Genomic DNA, 12,500 nt, shown 5'->3' on the forward strand with positions numbered 1-12,500 from the left:
ATGACACCTATAGCAAAGGGCATAGGGAACGCTTCATCTCACTAACAATGGTCAGTAAGACACAACAAAAACATACTTAGTTATTTACAAGAGAAATATCACATGGATAATTTCAGTTAAATAAAATAAAGAAAACGGGTCAATTTCTTGTTTTTAAAAAATATACGAAACGTTATGAATAAATACAATACTTCCAAGTTTATAAATTATTCACACCCTGTGTGTTCACTCTTAACACAATACCTTATAACTACCTTAAATCTAGACTACCACACAGGTCAATGAGGGGCCCAAACCATCCTAAACCAGCCAGTTTAAACAGTTACCACACACTTTCGCCCTTATTGCCTCCGACCGTAAACTTCTCATACACATTAAACTATTATCACAAGCACCAATCTCTCACACTCCAAGTCCTTCTCCAACATTAACTACCCAATTTATTAAAACTGCTTCACAAATTCAGGGTAATTACCATCAGTAAACCAGCGTGAGTACTTACGTCAAACGACCCTGCCTCGTTCGCGCGTCTTCTGGCAACATTGCGCGCCAAAATTAGCGAAGTCTACCTACCATCTTGTAATCTTCTACGTTAATCTACAGAACCGGGTAGATCTTACCTGGGACATCTACTCTCCCTGAAGGATCCCATGACCTCATTAAATTCGTCCCTGGTACAACCTACGAGTCCAAAACTCGTCGTCCAATTCTCCCTCCATGGCCACTTCCTCCCGCGCACGACGACCCGGTGAACAATACTCACATTTCTGTCACCAAAATAAACAATAGTTTCACTGCCTGGGGAATTTTTCCCTACATCACAACAATCTATGACCCTCTGTGCACCCATGTACAACCTTGTTATACAACTCAGCTACGTACCTGCGTGGTTAGAGAGAGGCAAAGTTCACAACACTTAATCCACTGTGGGACACACACCTGCCATGCTCGTACCCCCAGGTATACCAACCTTCCGGACAATCTCTCCACATATTCGATGCAGAATTGCCAACCTCAACTAGCTAACTACCTCATTACAGTTATATGGATGATTAAAGACCTTGTGAATAAGTCTTGTTATTATTTGAGTAATGTATATTTGACTGTAAAACTCTGTATCTCAATAAATGAATAATTCATGTATCAAATACATATAATTTTTATAATCTAACTAAATCTTGCTGTAATGTGTTACGCAACTACTAAACTTGATATATACTGGACTATATGCATATAAGACTATATATATATCTCTATCCAAGCTTAATGCAAGTCAACATTATCAATTACATGTATTAGTTAGTCTATAAATTATGATTGTTTTTATCCACTCATCCTTGGCGCTCTGATCCTTGGCACTAGTTATTACATCACGCCTCGTCTACATCTAACTCATCCTTAAGTAATGTTAATATAATATTTCATATTATAATAACTTCATAATATTCTCTTTTCAGTGCCCTACCTGTCATCTGATCTGTCAGGGACTCTGGCTTCGATTTAATTATAATCTTATACCCTTTTCCTTCTATCGCATTTTACATTGATTTTACCTCTTTTTATTCAGTAACTACTATTAATAATTACCATTTGGACAACAGTGTTAAATCTACGGCGGAGTATCTTCCTATTTCATTTTCTCTACCTCGAGGAGGAGGAGGATGTGAAAGCGAACCGAACAAGATTGTACTGAAGCATTATTGGAATCTGAAGGAGGAATTCCCCCTTCAAAATATGTTTTATTCACTTAGAATATTCTATATAGATAAACTACTTATTATAAGAAACATATAAGATGTTTTTTGATAAGTAATATTATTGTATATATTAGATGAAGACTTTAAATATTTTTAAAAGCCTACGAATAACGTGTCTCGAAGGAATTATGGACGAGCGGGAAACAGACAAAGTAAGTGATGAACCTCCAGACGCTATTGAGGATTTCCCATACAAATTTGAGGTAAGTTGTTACTTAAAGTAGTTTATATGAGTTTCTGTGATTATTTGTGTGTGGAATATTGTCATAAATATGAATATTCACCTCGACACTCATCATTTTCCTATGAAAAGTGATGGAGCCAACGCAAGGCTGGAAATATACCAGCAGTAACGAATACATTTGAACAATATTTTGATATATTTTTTTATTATTCATTTCTCTCTTCAGATAACAGTATAACAATGTGATTTTATGTTAAGTTTTTCCTGGTGAAAGTTCAGCACCACTATTTGCCATGACACACAATATGATTTATAGTTTCAAGAAATTTTTAAATTATTTCTCACGTTATTTGGAAACTAATATGTGTACTTGAATATATATTGAGTCATTTGAAAGCAGATTATGGAGTGATAGATGGTATGATAACAGTTTTATGTTTTTATAGCATTAACAGAATTTTATATTATTTGTGTGGTTGTGGTTATTGTGTAGTTGTGGTTATTATTTGTGGTTGTGGTTATGTGGCTGTGGTTATTATTATTTGTGGTTGTGGTTATTATTGTGTGGTTGTGGTTATTATTGTGTGGTTGTGGCTATGTGGCTGTGGTTATTATTGTGTGGTTGTGGTTATGTGGCTGTGGTTATTATTTGTGGCTGTGGTTATTATTATTTGTGGTTGTGGTTATTATTGTGTGGTTGTGGTTATTATTGTGTGGTTGTGGCTATGTGGCTGTGGTTATTATTTGTGGTTGTGGTTATGTGGCTGTGGTTATTATTTGTGGTTGTGGTTATGTGGCTGTGGTTATTATTTGTGGTTGTGGTTATGTGGCTGTGGTTATTATTATTTGTGGTTGTGGTTATTATTGTGTGGTTGTGGTTATTATTGTGTGGTTGTGGCTATGTGGCTGTGGTTATTATTATTTGTGGTTGTGGTTATTATTATGTAGTTGTGGTTATTATTATTTGTGTGGTTGTGGATGTTGTTATTCGTGTGGTTTTTCTTTCTAGCTCTATATATTTCATGTGCTTTCCATCATGTGACTTTCTAAAGAGGATGGCTACCCTGTTACGGCCTCTAGTGCCTCACCCGTAAAATTTCATCTGGCAGAAGGCAAGTCTATTTTCAGTGGCTCCTCCCTAATGTTCCTACCAACTACCTCTATCTACTGCTCCTCCCACTTTACCAGAAGGCAGGACTAGCAGGTAGTGCTCACCGCAGGAAAATCTAGAGTTACGAACAATGAGCTGCGTGAGTTAAGTGTGACGCATGACAACGAGGGATTGTATGCGTGTGGACAGAATGACAGTAGTCCATGTGTGGGTGAGGCATAAATAAAAGACAGCTACCTGGGTCTGAGGAGTGGAACTTGACAACCACTGAAGTGCTGCTTTACAATACAGTCATCATTAACCTTCCCAATACTCAGGCGGATAGTACGGGTAATATACCGTCCTGGCCTGTGGGTGCCTAACAGCTACTGTCTTCAGTGTGGTGGTGTTTTTATGTCTGAATAATTTTTGATACAATAGTTTTTCATATTGAATGAGGTTATATATACAGAGAGAGAAAACCCATTGGTCTAAAGGATTATAATTTGATTTTTACCTCTTAATAGTAGTTTAAGAATGGAAACAACATCCTGTCTCTTTTTTTGAAGGTGGCTAGGCTTTGATATGCATGACACTAGCAGGCTCTTTATTTCAGTTTTCAGTAACGATATTTCCTTGTATTGATATGAAGCATATTTTTTAATTTATTGCTATTGTTTCTTGTCTCAGGATCTTCCTATATTTGCAAAGTTTATAATGTTTGATTTTATATACTTGAAGCTATCATGGAATTCTTGGATTCTGTGGAGAAAATACATTGATTTCTTTTTCCTCACATGGTTTTTTTTCTTGATAAAGAAATACAGCATTTGTGTCCATTTCTGAAATGGACCATATGAGGATAGATGAAAAAAAATCAATCCTAAAAATCTTTTTTTTTTCTTTGATTATGTTGAGACCAGAGCTTTGTTCTCAATGAGAGGCTCAGTATGGTATCTTGTGTTTTGCAATGATAGTTTTCTTTTGGGGTGGCAACCACTCTTTGATAGATAGATCTTGGGTAATCACTAATTATAACTCCTAACTACTATTCTTATTGGACCTCTAAAAGGTCTTTTCTGAACAAGCTTTATTCATAATTTTTTAATCTGATCTCCGAACAAAAGGTACAAAAGGTCAAAATGACTTAGTGGTCTATTGCTGTTTAGATTTCTTTGTAAAACACAAATGCTTACGCTTGTTTACTGTGAATTTAATTTGTCACTTCTCTCACCAAATTTATAGGTTGTCTTGATTATTTTGGATATTTCTATAATCCATGAGTACTTCTTTTCCTTAATTTATGTCATCAGCAAATTTACAGACTTAGGTAGTTAAACCTAAATACAATTAAGTTTAATTACTACCACAATAACTGTGATCAGTGTCAACTGCTGAATATGATAGGTGGAAGTGTTTTTACAATGTTTTTGACTAATGGGAGTGTATAAGGCATATATGAGATATGATATGGCAGGGAATGCAAAAGGAATGAATTGTGTAATGGCAGAATGTGTGAAATGCAATACTTTGAGGAGGTTTGTGCATGTGGAAAGAATGCAAGATGGGGAGTTTACAAAGAGTGTGTGATAGTACAGTTAAAGGGGTTGATGTAAGAGGAAGTCTACCTCCTATGACTTGGGGAAAGAGAATGGGAGAGAAATGGGGGAAGAATGAATACAATGGTGTATACGAGGGAGGTACGTAAGGACAGGGATAAGAGGAGAGACTTTTGTCATGGCTACTCCTTTGATGGGAGTTCCCACTGGGAATATGTTTTATAGACAGAATAGGAGTACTTTCCCATGCTGTTTTAAAGTATGTATCATCATATGCCATCAGTACATGATTGGAATTTTGCTATGTTCTATGTTTAAGGATCAATGTCCCATGATTAGACACATATACAATATTATTCAAGATATTTCCTAATAGGATGCTGTCATATGCAGTATATACATTCAGTGTAGACACTTTGGATTTGTCCATACTCTCCTATATCTGAAGGTATCAGGACAGTTTATCTTGCTGTCAAGACTAGATTGCAACTTTCAGACAATATATCTTGAATTGTTTTGCTTAATGAATTAATTTCAGTACAATGTTCAGGTTCAGATCCACTGAACTTACATGTGGGGTCTAATCACAAAGGTATGTGGCAAATAGCAATTATCATATGAATGAGAATATGATGAGAATTAAGTTGATGTTTTATAGTTAGATGTAAGTGTGTACATAACAAAAGTATCACTACCAGCAGTCATTGCTGGACTAAGCCATGGTTATATCAAATTTCTATCAGTCATTGCACTGAATCATATGTGAACAGTCACCATCAGTATTGTAGGTGTGAGCTATGGTTTATGACCATGATTTATTTGTGAGGTGTGCTAGACTTCAATAACATCATTTGATATGTTAGGTGTGGTCAAGGCTTCAATACCATAAGTGATATGCTAGTTGAGATAAGATGTTTAAACTTCCATCATCAGTTGATGTGTATCATCAAGCAGAAGAGTTGGGAAAAAGAGTATACCATGAGTTCCATTATGTTTTAGTAGTGTGTGGATGGAAATTACAGTCTTTTAACGTAGTTAAATACTGGCCTGGTAGTGTACATAATAGCAGTTTACTTGAAAATATTATAATAGGTTTTGCCAGGGATTAGATGGTAGGATACATCCTGGATACTTGAGTGATGACCAATTACCCTTGTTCTTATTGCTTAACTACACATGTTCCTAACTCTTAACTACCATTCTTCCTAACAAACTACCCTTGTTGCTGACTCTTAACTACCCTTGCTTCTAATTTCTGACCCCATTTTCCCTCCACATGCAGAAGAGAGTAGGCACATAATAATTTGTAAGTAGAAACTTGTCCCACGATTAAATGAGTGTTTGGAGTCTTAAGAAAAATTTTATGCTTTGCAAAAGCCACAGAAAGCATTACTGAACATTGGTTTTGTGTCAGGAATGATATTTTTAGAACTGCCTTTTATTGATAAGAGTAATATTAAACGCCAAGCATATCAGTCTGAAGCAGAAGTAATGATGAAAATATGCTGAAAATGTCAGAAGACTGCAGATAATATGTGACTAATTTCAGTATCTCCCACAAGATATGAATGATATCATAAGCTATACAGTGAAAACTTCCATAAAGGCTTAAAATCTTTTTTTGGGTTTGGTATTAATTTTCTTGTGGCAAATATTTTTCTTTCGCATATCATTGTGTATCCTCTCAGAGGTCCCCATTGTATCTTTAGTGAATTTCAGTGTTAAGATTGATAGCAATAAGACAGCCTCTCCACATATATGTTATGCAGGTAGGCAGCATGCATTTCCATATCAAAGAACCAGCTTTTGAAACCTTAGCAAATAGGTTATTAGGTTAAATCATAGTTATTAGCATATATATTAATATATATTACTTCTAATCAGCCTGGAATGACATTCCAAACACTAGTGATTAAATATGTCAACCAAAATGATTATTCAAAATCTTTGTTAGTATTAAAAGAGGATATTTCTACAGATGTATCAAAGAACTCTTTTTGTCTGTGATGTAAGGGGAAAAAAATCATTGCACATATCAGAAACTTTTTATAGAATTCAGATATTATTCTGATTATAGATAAATCTTTTTATAACATTTTGCTGCAAAAAAGCATAGTCAGAATGTACATAACAGAAACCTTTTACAGATTTCGGATTGTATTCTGAATATCAGTAAATATTGTTAATCTAATATTTGCTGCTAACAAACCTAATCAGTAAGTTAACCCAACCTGATAAAAAAAAAAAAATGCTTAGCTTGTAAGATTAATTTAACATTTACTGTAGAAATCTTAGTATTTAAGATAATCAGATAAAGAGGATACACCGTACAAAAGCAAATGAAATGAAAACTACTAATTTTTCTATTATTAAATTTTTTATTATTCTAACTTTTTGAGGGAAGTAATGTGTATGTTTCAATGAGGAATTTTTCAGACAATATGATTTTATTAATTAGTTCCCATTTCTTCCACGATTGATAGAAATAAAGTTTTACTATCGACAGCTATCTGATACGAGGCAAGTTTTAATGAAAATTTATTATTATATAGTATATTATGTATGAAACAAAAGGATCATGACCTACTGCATACCAGAAGTTAAGTAGCTTTTTGTCAGGCTTTCTGGAAAATATTATCAAGGATCAGATAAACTATTGATTGTTTAATTGATTTGATAATTGACTAATTGTACTGATAGAATGTTTTATTTGATCGTTAGATAATTCATGCAGCAAAAGTGTCATAGCTCTCTGTATATCAAAGCTAAAAGCTTGTTATCACCAATTGCCAAAAAGTATGATTAACTGATCGATTAGACTGAATTATATATATTTTTTTCTTTTGTTTCATAGTATTTTCCTCATCAGCTTAGCTTGATGTATAGGTTTATTTTTGTCTTATATGTTAACTTGTCGACCTCTGTATGAATCAGTGTGAAGTTAGCACGTTAAAATGTTAGCACTGAATGAGCAATGAGATTAATGATGTAGATTAATCAGTGTCGCTGTGTTTGAAACATTTCCTTAAAAAGTCCTGTAATTTTCACAGATCCTAAAGTGAATTCAGTTAGTGGCCATGACTCTCCTCGCATGTACCACCTGATTTTTTTTTTATTATCAGAATAGTTCACATTGCGTTTGCCTTTCTCTTAATAATAATGATATTCTTCATAACCCAGTCATTTCCAAGTTGCGATCAGTAATATTCTAATTGTGTTTGTAGTGCTCATGTAAACTTCTCATTTAGCTGCCGAAATCTATACACGTAATCAAATGTATTTATAGTGTAAAGTGAAAAAGCAACTCCAAGAGGAAGATATAAAGTTCTCCTCGAATAGGCAAAGCTTCAGCTTTAGATAGAACACGCAAAGGTTGCCACAATATATATTCTTATAATGAGAAATACATGACGTGTAGGAACACCGGAAAATAGCTTCCCTCATCATAGGTAAGATTAAAGCCTGAGCTTGTTTTGAACCCTGAAGGCTAATTACATAGCTTGATAAAGTACAAAGCTGTAAGGTGCATGATTAGCAAAATTACTTCCCACGAGCTTAGAAAAGTTTTAAGTCTTTAACTTTGTGTGCGGAGGGAAATTTCTTACTTTAAGCTTACGAAAGCCTTAAGCTTTTTTTAACCTGTCTGTTATAGGAAATTTCTACCCCCAAGCTTATTTCAGCTTATTAGGAGTAAAATATGTTTATTTTAAAGAAGCAGCTAACAATACTTCCATTCAAGTTACAGAATAAAGCCTAAGAGTTTAGAACATGCGAAAAATGTATACTGCCACGGAATAAGTTTAAATTTTATTTTCTCCAGAGAGAATAAGTAAGACTTTATGTTAAATAGGAAAATTATTATTTCCTCTGAACTAGAGTTGTAACGAGTGGAACAGACTTGTCATTCTTCAAACTACAAATTGATAATGGTTTGTGGTTGGCACGGGCAATATTACTTTCCGCCAAATTACATTTTTTCACCCATAAAAGTAGCAAATATTACCTTAATCTGACTTACAGAATTTTTTTTATCTGCTGAGCGAATGCATTCGGAGAAAATGCAATTTCTCTGGCGTACTAAGAGTGTTAGGAGACCACGTAACAGGGCACAGTGAACTTAAAATCTTTCCAGTGTACGGGACAAGGCAGAAGTAAAGATAAAATCGCGATAACTGAAGATAATACAAAACTTTGGCGGATAGGAAGACCAAGGAGGAAACTTGCCTTAGCTTTATAGAGGAAGAGAAAGACGTGGAAGGAATTAACTTTATCTACACGGAAAAAATCTCATGGTTTAGTTGGAGCGAATATTATATCCTATCAAACTACAATGCAAGGGAACTAAACGGTGTCAGTTTTTATAGTGTTCAGGTCCCTCCGTAAACCCACAGTTCCCGCTGAAGATAATGAGCTTTTCCGCCACAACAACTCACACTGGGTTAACACCAACCAACCCCTCCCTCCCCCACACACAAACCTCGCGCACACACCGTTGCCATACCCTATTGTCATGGCACCTCTGCTCGTAAAACAGTTCCTTAACTACCTACACCTCATTTAACGAAAGTCGTTACATAACAGTACGCTTCTCCGTACTTCAGAATCATACTCTAGAGTTGTATTTGACGTCTGGGGTGTTTTATTTTGAGGTATAGACCGTGTTTTGTGCGTAGGTGGGATTAACTCTGGTTCTGGCACTACTGGTGGACACCTGCTCCAACCCACGGTGCTTGAGCGAAACTTTTGTCACAATAGAAAGTTGGAGATTTGGCTGTCCATGTGGAATAAGCAAATCTTTTCCTTTTTTTTTTCCCCTAGAAACATTTGTTGTACGTAGTGTATTTGTGTCCCCCCCCCCCCCCTCCCTCTCAACTGGGGTGGATTGTTATGTCGGTGGGAAATTGCAAAATGCGGAAATGAATACGAAATATATAGTGCAGAGTTTGGCCAAGCGTAAAATGCCCTAAGTCTTGGACAACAATGCTAATGACTTCAATAACAGGCTAGAGAGATTAAAAATAATCTTCTTATTGTCCTGGCGTGAGGTTCAAAAGCATCTTTGATGTGTATCATGTACCTGAGAACAACAGGGGAATATATAGCGTGGGGGGGTAATTTACCAAAATATTTCGACCGTTCATGTGTTTGAAGGTTCGAAATCTAGGCGCATGCGCCGTTTTCTTCTTTATGTCTCTTACTATTGTTTTATATAGTCTTTTAGTAAATATTTTTTTGTTTTGGTAGAGGGGTCGAAGAATGATAGAACCAAAAGCTTTAGAAATTCCAAAAATAGTCTCAGTCTCTCTCTCTCTCTCTCTCTCTCTCTCTCTCTCTCTCTCTCTCTCTCTCTCTCTCTCTCTCTCTCTCTCTCTCTCTCTCCTGTTATTATTATCATTATTATTATTATTATTATACAATGAACTCTCATGGGGTTCCCTACAGGTACGACTTTGCACTCCGTGCAGGAGCTGGGGAATGATGGGTTCCTTTGGGGTCAAGAGGAAAAAGAAAAAAAAAATATATATCAAAGACGTTTGTGTTGACGGTAAGAAACTTGGCCCTTTTGAAAGGGGTCATATCTTTTAGGAGATACAGGATAAGGTAATGATTTGTTCTCTCTCCCATTTTCTAGTTGGCGCCTCTTCAATTGTAGATAGTCAACTGCTGTCAGCTGGCCCTTCGCTCTAACTACCAGAATAGAACCTACTTGCGGGTTCTCAGCTCTCACAAGTAAGGTCAATTATACTATTCTCTAGGGTTCGTGTATATGTTGCCTTATGGGGGGGGGGGGATTGGTTGAACGTAATTATGCTATTTTTTTTTAGAATTAGTCTTATCTGTGGATGGAGTTTTATTCATCCATTAATTAATAATCCAGTTGATGCTCATCGATAATTATGATGTAATTGGTGATTTCTGTGTATGCGGTGTATGTGTGTGTGTGTGTGTGTATGTATTATGATAATCGCCGTCTCCCGCGTTAACGAGGTAGCGCAAGGAAACATACGAAAGAATGGCCCAACTCACCAACATACCCATGTATATACATAAACGCCCACACATGCACATATACATACCTATCCATTTCAACGTACGCATACATATATTCACATATATATATATATATATATATATATATATATATATATATATATATATATATATATATACACATATACTTACTGCCTTCATATATATATATATATATATATATATATATATATATATATATATATATATATATATATATATATACTGATATGTAGCCTGAAACTAGTTTTATTTAGAAGTATTTTTTGATGTTCGAATTGTAAGAGATATACATCTCTCGTGACGCCAATGTTTCTGTTCTGTGTACTAGGCTGGTATGTTGTTAAGATGTGTATAAAGCGGCATGATAACGTGTATAAATATATATATATATATATATATATATATATATATATATATATATATATATATATATATATATATCAGTGTTTCGTGTTTTATATCAAAGTAATGAAAAAGAATTGAAAAAAAAACGGTAGGAAACGAGAGCATGTTCATTAAATCATGAACACACGCACACACACACACACGCGCGCGCCTTCTTGGTGTAGTGGGTAGCGTTATTGACCATGATTCCTAGGCGGAGGATTGGGCCCACAGCCAATCCCAACTGTTCATCCTTCTCTTGATGAGTATGTTGTATTTTAGAGTATATATATATATACACAAAGGAGTAAAGACATGGTATATATATATATATATATATATATATATATATATATATATATATATATATATATATGTATATATATATATATATATATATATATATATATATATATATATATATATATATATATATATATATATATATACACACAGTTAGATAAACTGGGAAATACGAGTGTAAATCTCTTCTCCCAGTACCGCACAAATAGCAGTCACTGACACACACACACGTACCCATCACAGATGAAGTTCGATAACTTTCACCCTTGTATTCCTCACACAAGCAACTATAGTCCCCCCCTCCCTTTCCCTCCCCTCTTCGTCTCAATCCATCATATAAACTCCCTGGTGATTTCTCATACATCGTTATGAGGATAGAATGATAATTAGCAATTGTCCAGTTTATATATATATATATATATATATATATATATATATATATATATATATATATATATATGATTGGCTCTGCCTCTTTATCGTTTTTGTATTTACTATCATTAGCCAAAATAGTGCATGAAGTTAATACTGATAGAGAGAGAGGGAGAGACTCTCTCTCTCTCTCTCTCTCTCTCTCTCTCTCTCTCTCTCTCTCTCTCTCTCTCACTCTCTCTCTGCCATCAAAGGTTTCCTAGCATCAAAGGGAATTGAAAACTCTTGGACCTTTTTTTTTTTTAAGTTTCATTTCCGAAAGCAAACAAGACGTGAAGGAGGGGTGGATACTTTTGGTGAGAACGCGCACGCGCGTGGGTGTTTACGTGTGTGTCTGTGTGTTAGAACCTGTAAAACTTTCCAATGACCTTAGGTTAGGATCAGATGGACTCTCTCAAACCTTTCAGTAATAATATTCGAACTGAAATGATTGGCCTTTTTTTTTTCTTTTAGGCATTTTTCAGTCTGACGTTATTTTAGCTTCAGCTACGTTATTTTCCCCCAAGCTTTTTAGCTGAGCTGAAACTTACAGCTTTCAGTGCGCTTTTCACCTACGTTTAATCTTTACTCTCTCTCTCTCTCTCTCTCTCTCTCTCTCTCTCTCTCTCTCTCTCTCTCTCTCTCTCTCTCAGAACTTAAATCTGAAATGTGGTAATTTACTTTTTAGCTTTATTTTTTTTATTATTATCAAAGTACCCCAAACATTATTACCAGTAGTGGTGACTTTATCCCATCAAAGTCTTATGTTTAGACTTGAC

The 12,500-nt window shown here is 35.0% G+C and overlaps 1 protein-coding gene and 1 long non-coding RNA gene across 8 annotated transcripts in view; one reads left to right on the forward strand and one right to left on the reverse strand.

Moving 5' to 3' along the window:
* The window catches only part of LOC139751864 (uncharacterized), a 160,160-nt gene extending 159,202 nt beyond the window's left edge, over positions 1 to 958 (reverse strand). Inside the window, exons 1-3 of one of the 2 annotated variants that reach the window (XM_071667507.1) lie at positions 883 to 958; positions 621 to 767; positions 1 to 7 (exon numbers count right to left, since the gene is read on the reverse strand). The exon at positions 1 to 7 is cut by the window's left edge and continues 100 nt beyond it. The gene's annotated coding sequence lies outside the window, so the exon portion shown is untranslated. The remainder of the gene's footprint in view (positions 8 to 620; positions 768 to 882) is intronic. The other variant, XM_071667505.1, reaches the window with a different exon arrangement.
* A 952-nt stretch (positions 959 to 1,910) lies between these two features.
* LOC139751866 (uncharacterized) overlaps positions 1,911 to 12,500 on the forward strand; it is a 288,051-nt gene continuing 277,461 nt past the window's right edge. For 3 of the 6 annotated variants that reach the window (XR_011713436.1, XR_011713439.1, XR_011713440.1), the window contains exons 1-2: positions 1,914 to 1,960; positions 10,223 to 10,320. This is a non-coding gene — a long non-coding RNA (uncharacterized lncRNA). Of the gene's footprint in view, positions 1,961 to 10,222; positions 10,321 to 12,500 lie in introns of all 6 variants that reach the window. The other 3 variants (XR_011713434.1, XR_011713437.1, XR_011713438.1) reach the window with 2 other exon arrangements.

Source organism: Panulirus ornatus, chromosome 12 (genome assembly GCF_036320965.1).
Source record: "Panulirus ornatus isolate Po-2019 chromosome 12, ASM3632096v1, whole genome shotgun sequence".
Lineage (NCBI taxonomy): Eukaryota > Metazoa > Arthropoda > Malacostraca > Decapoda > Palinuridae > Panulirus > Panulirus ornatus.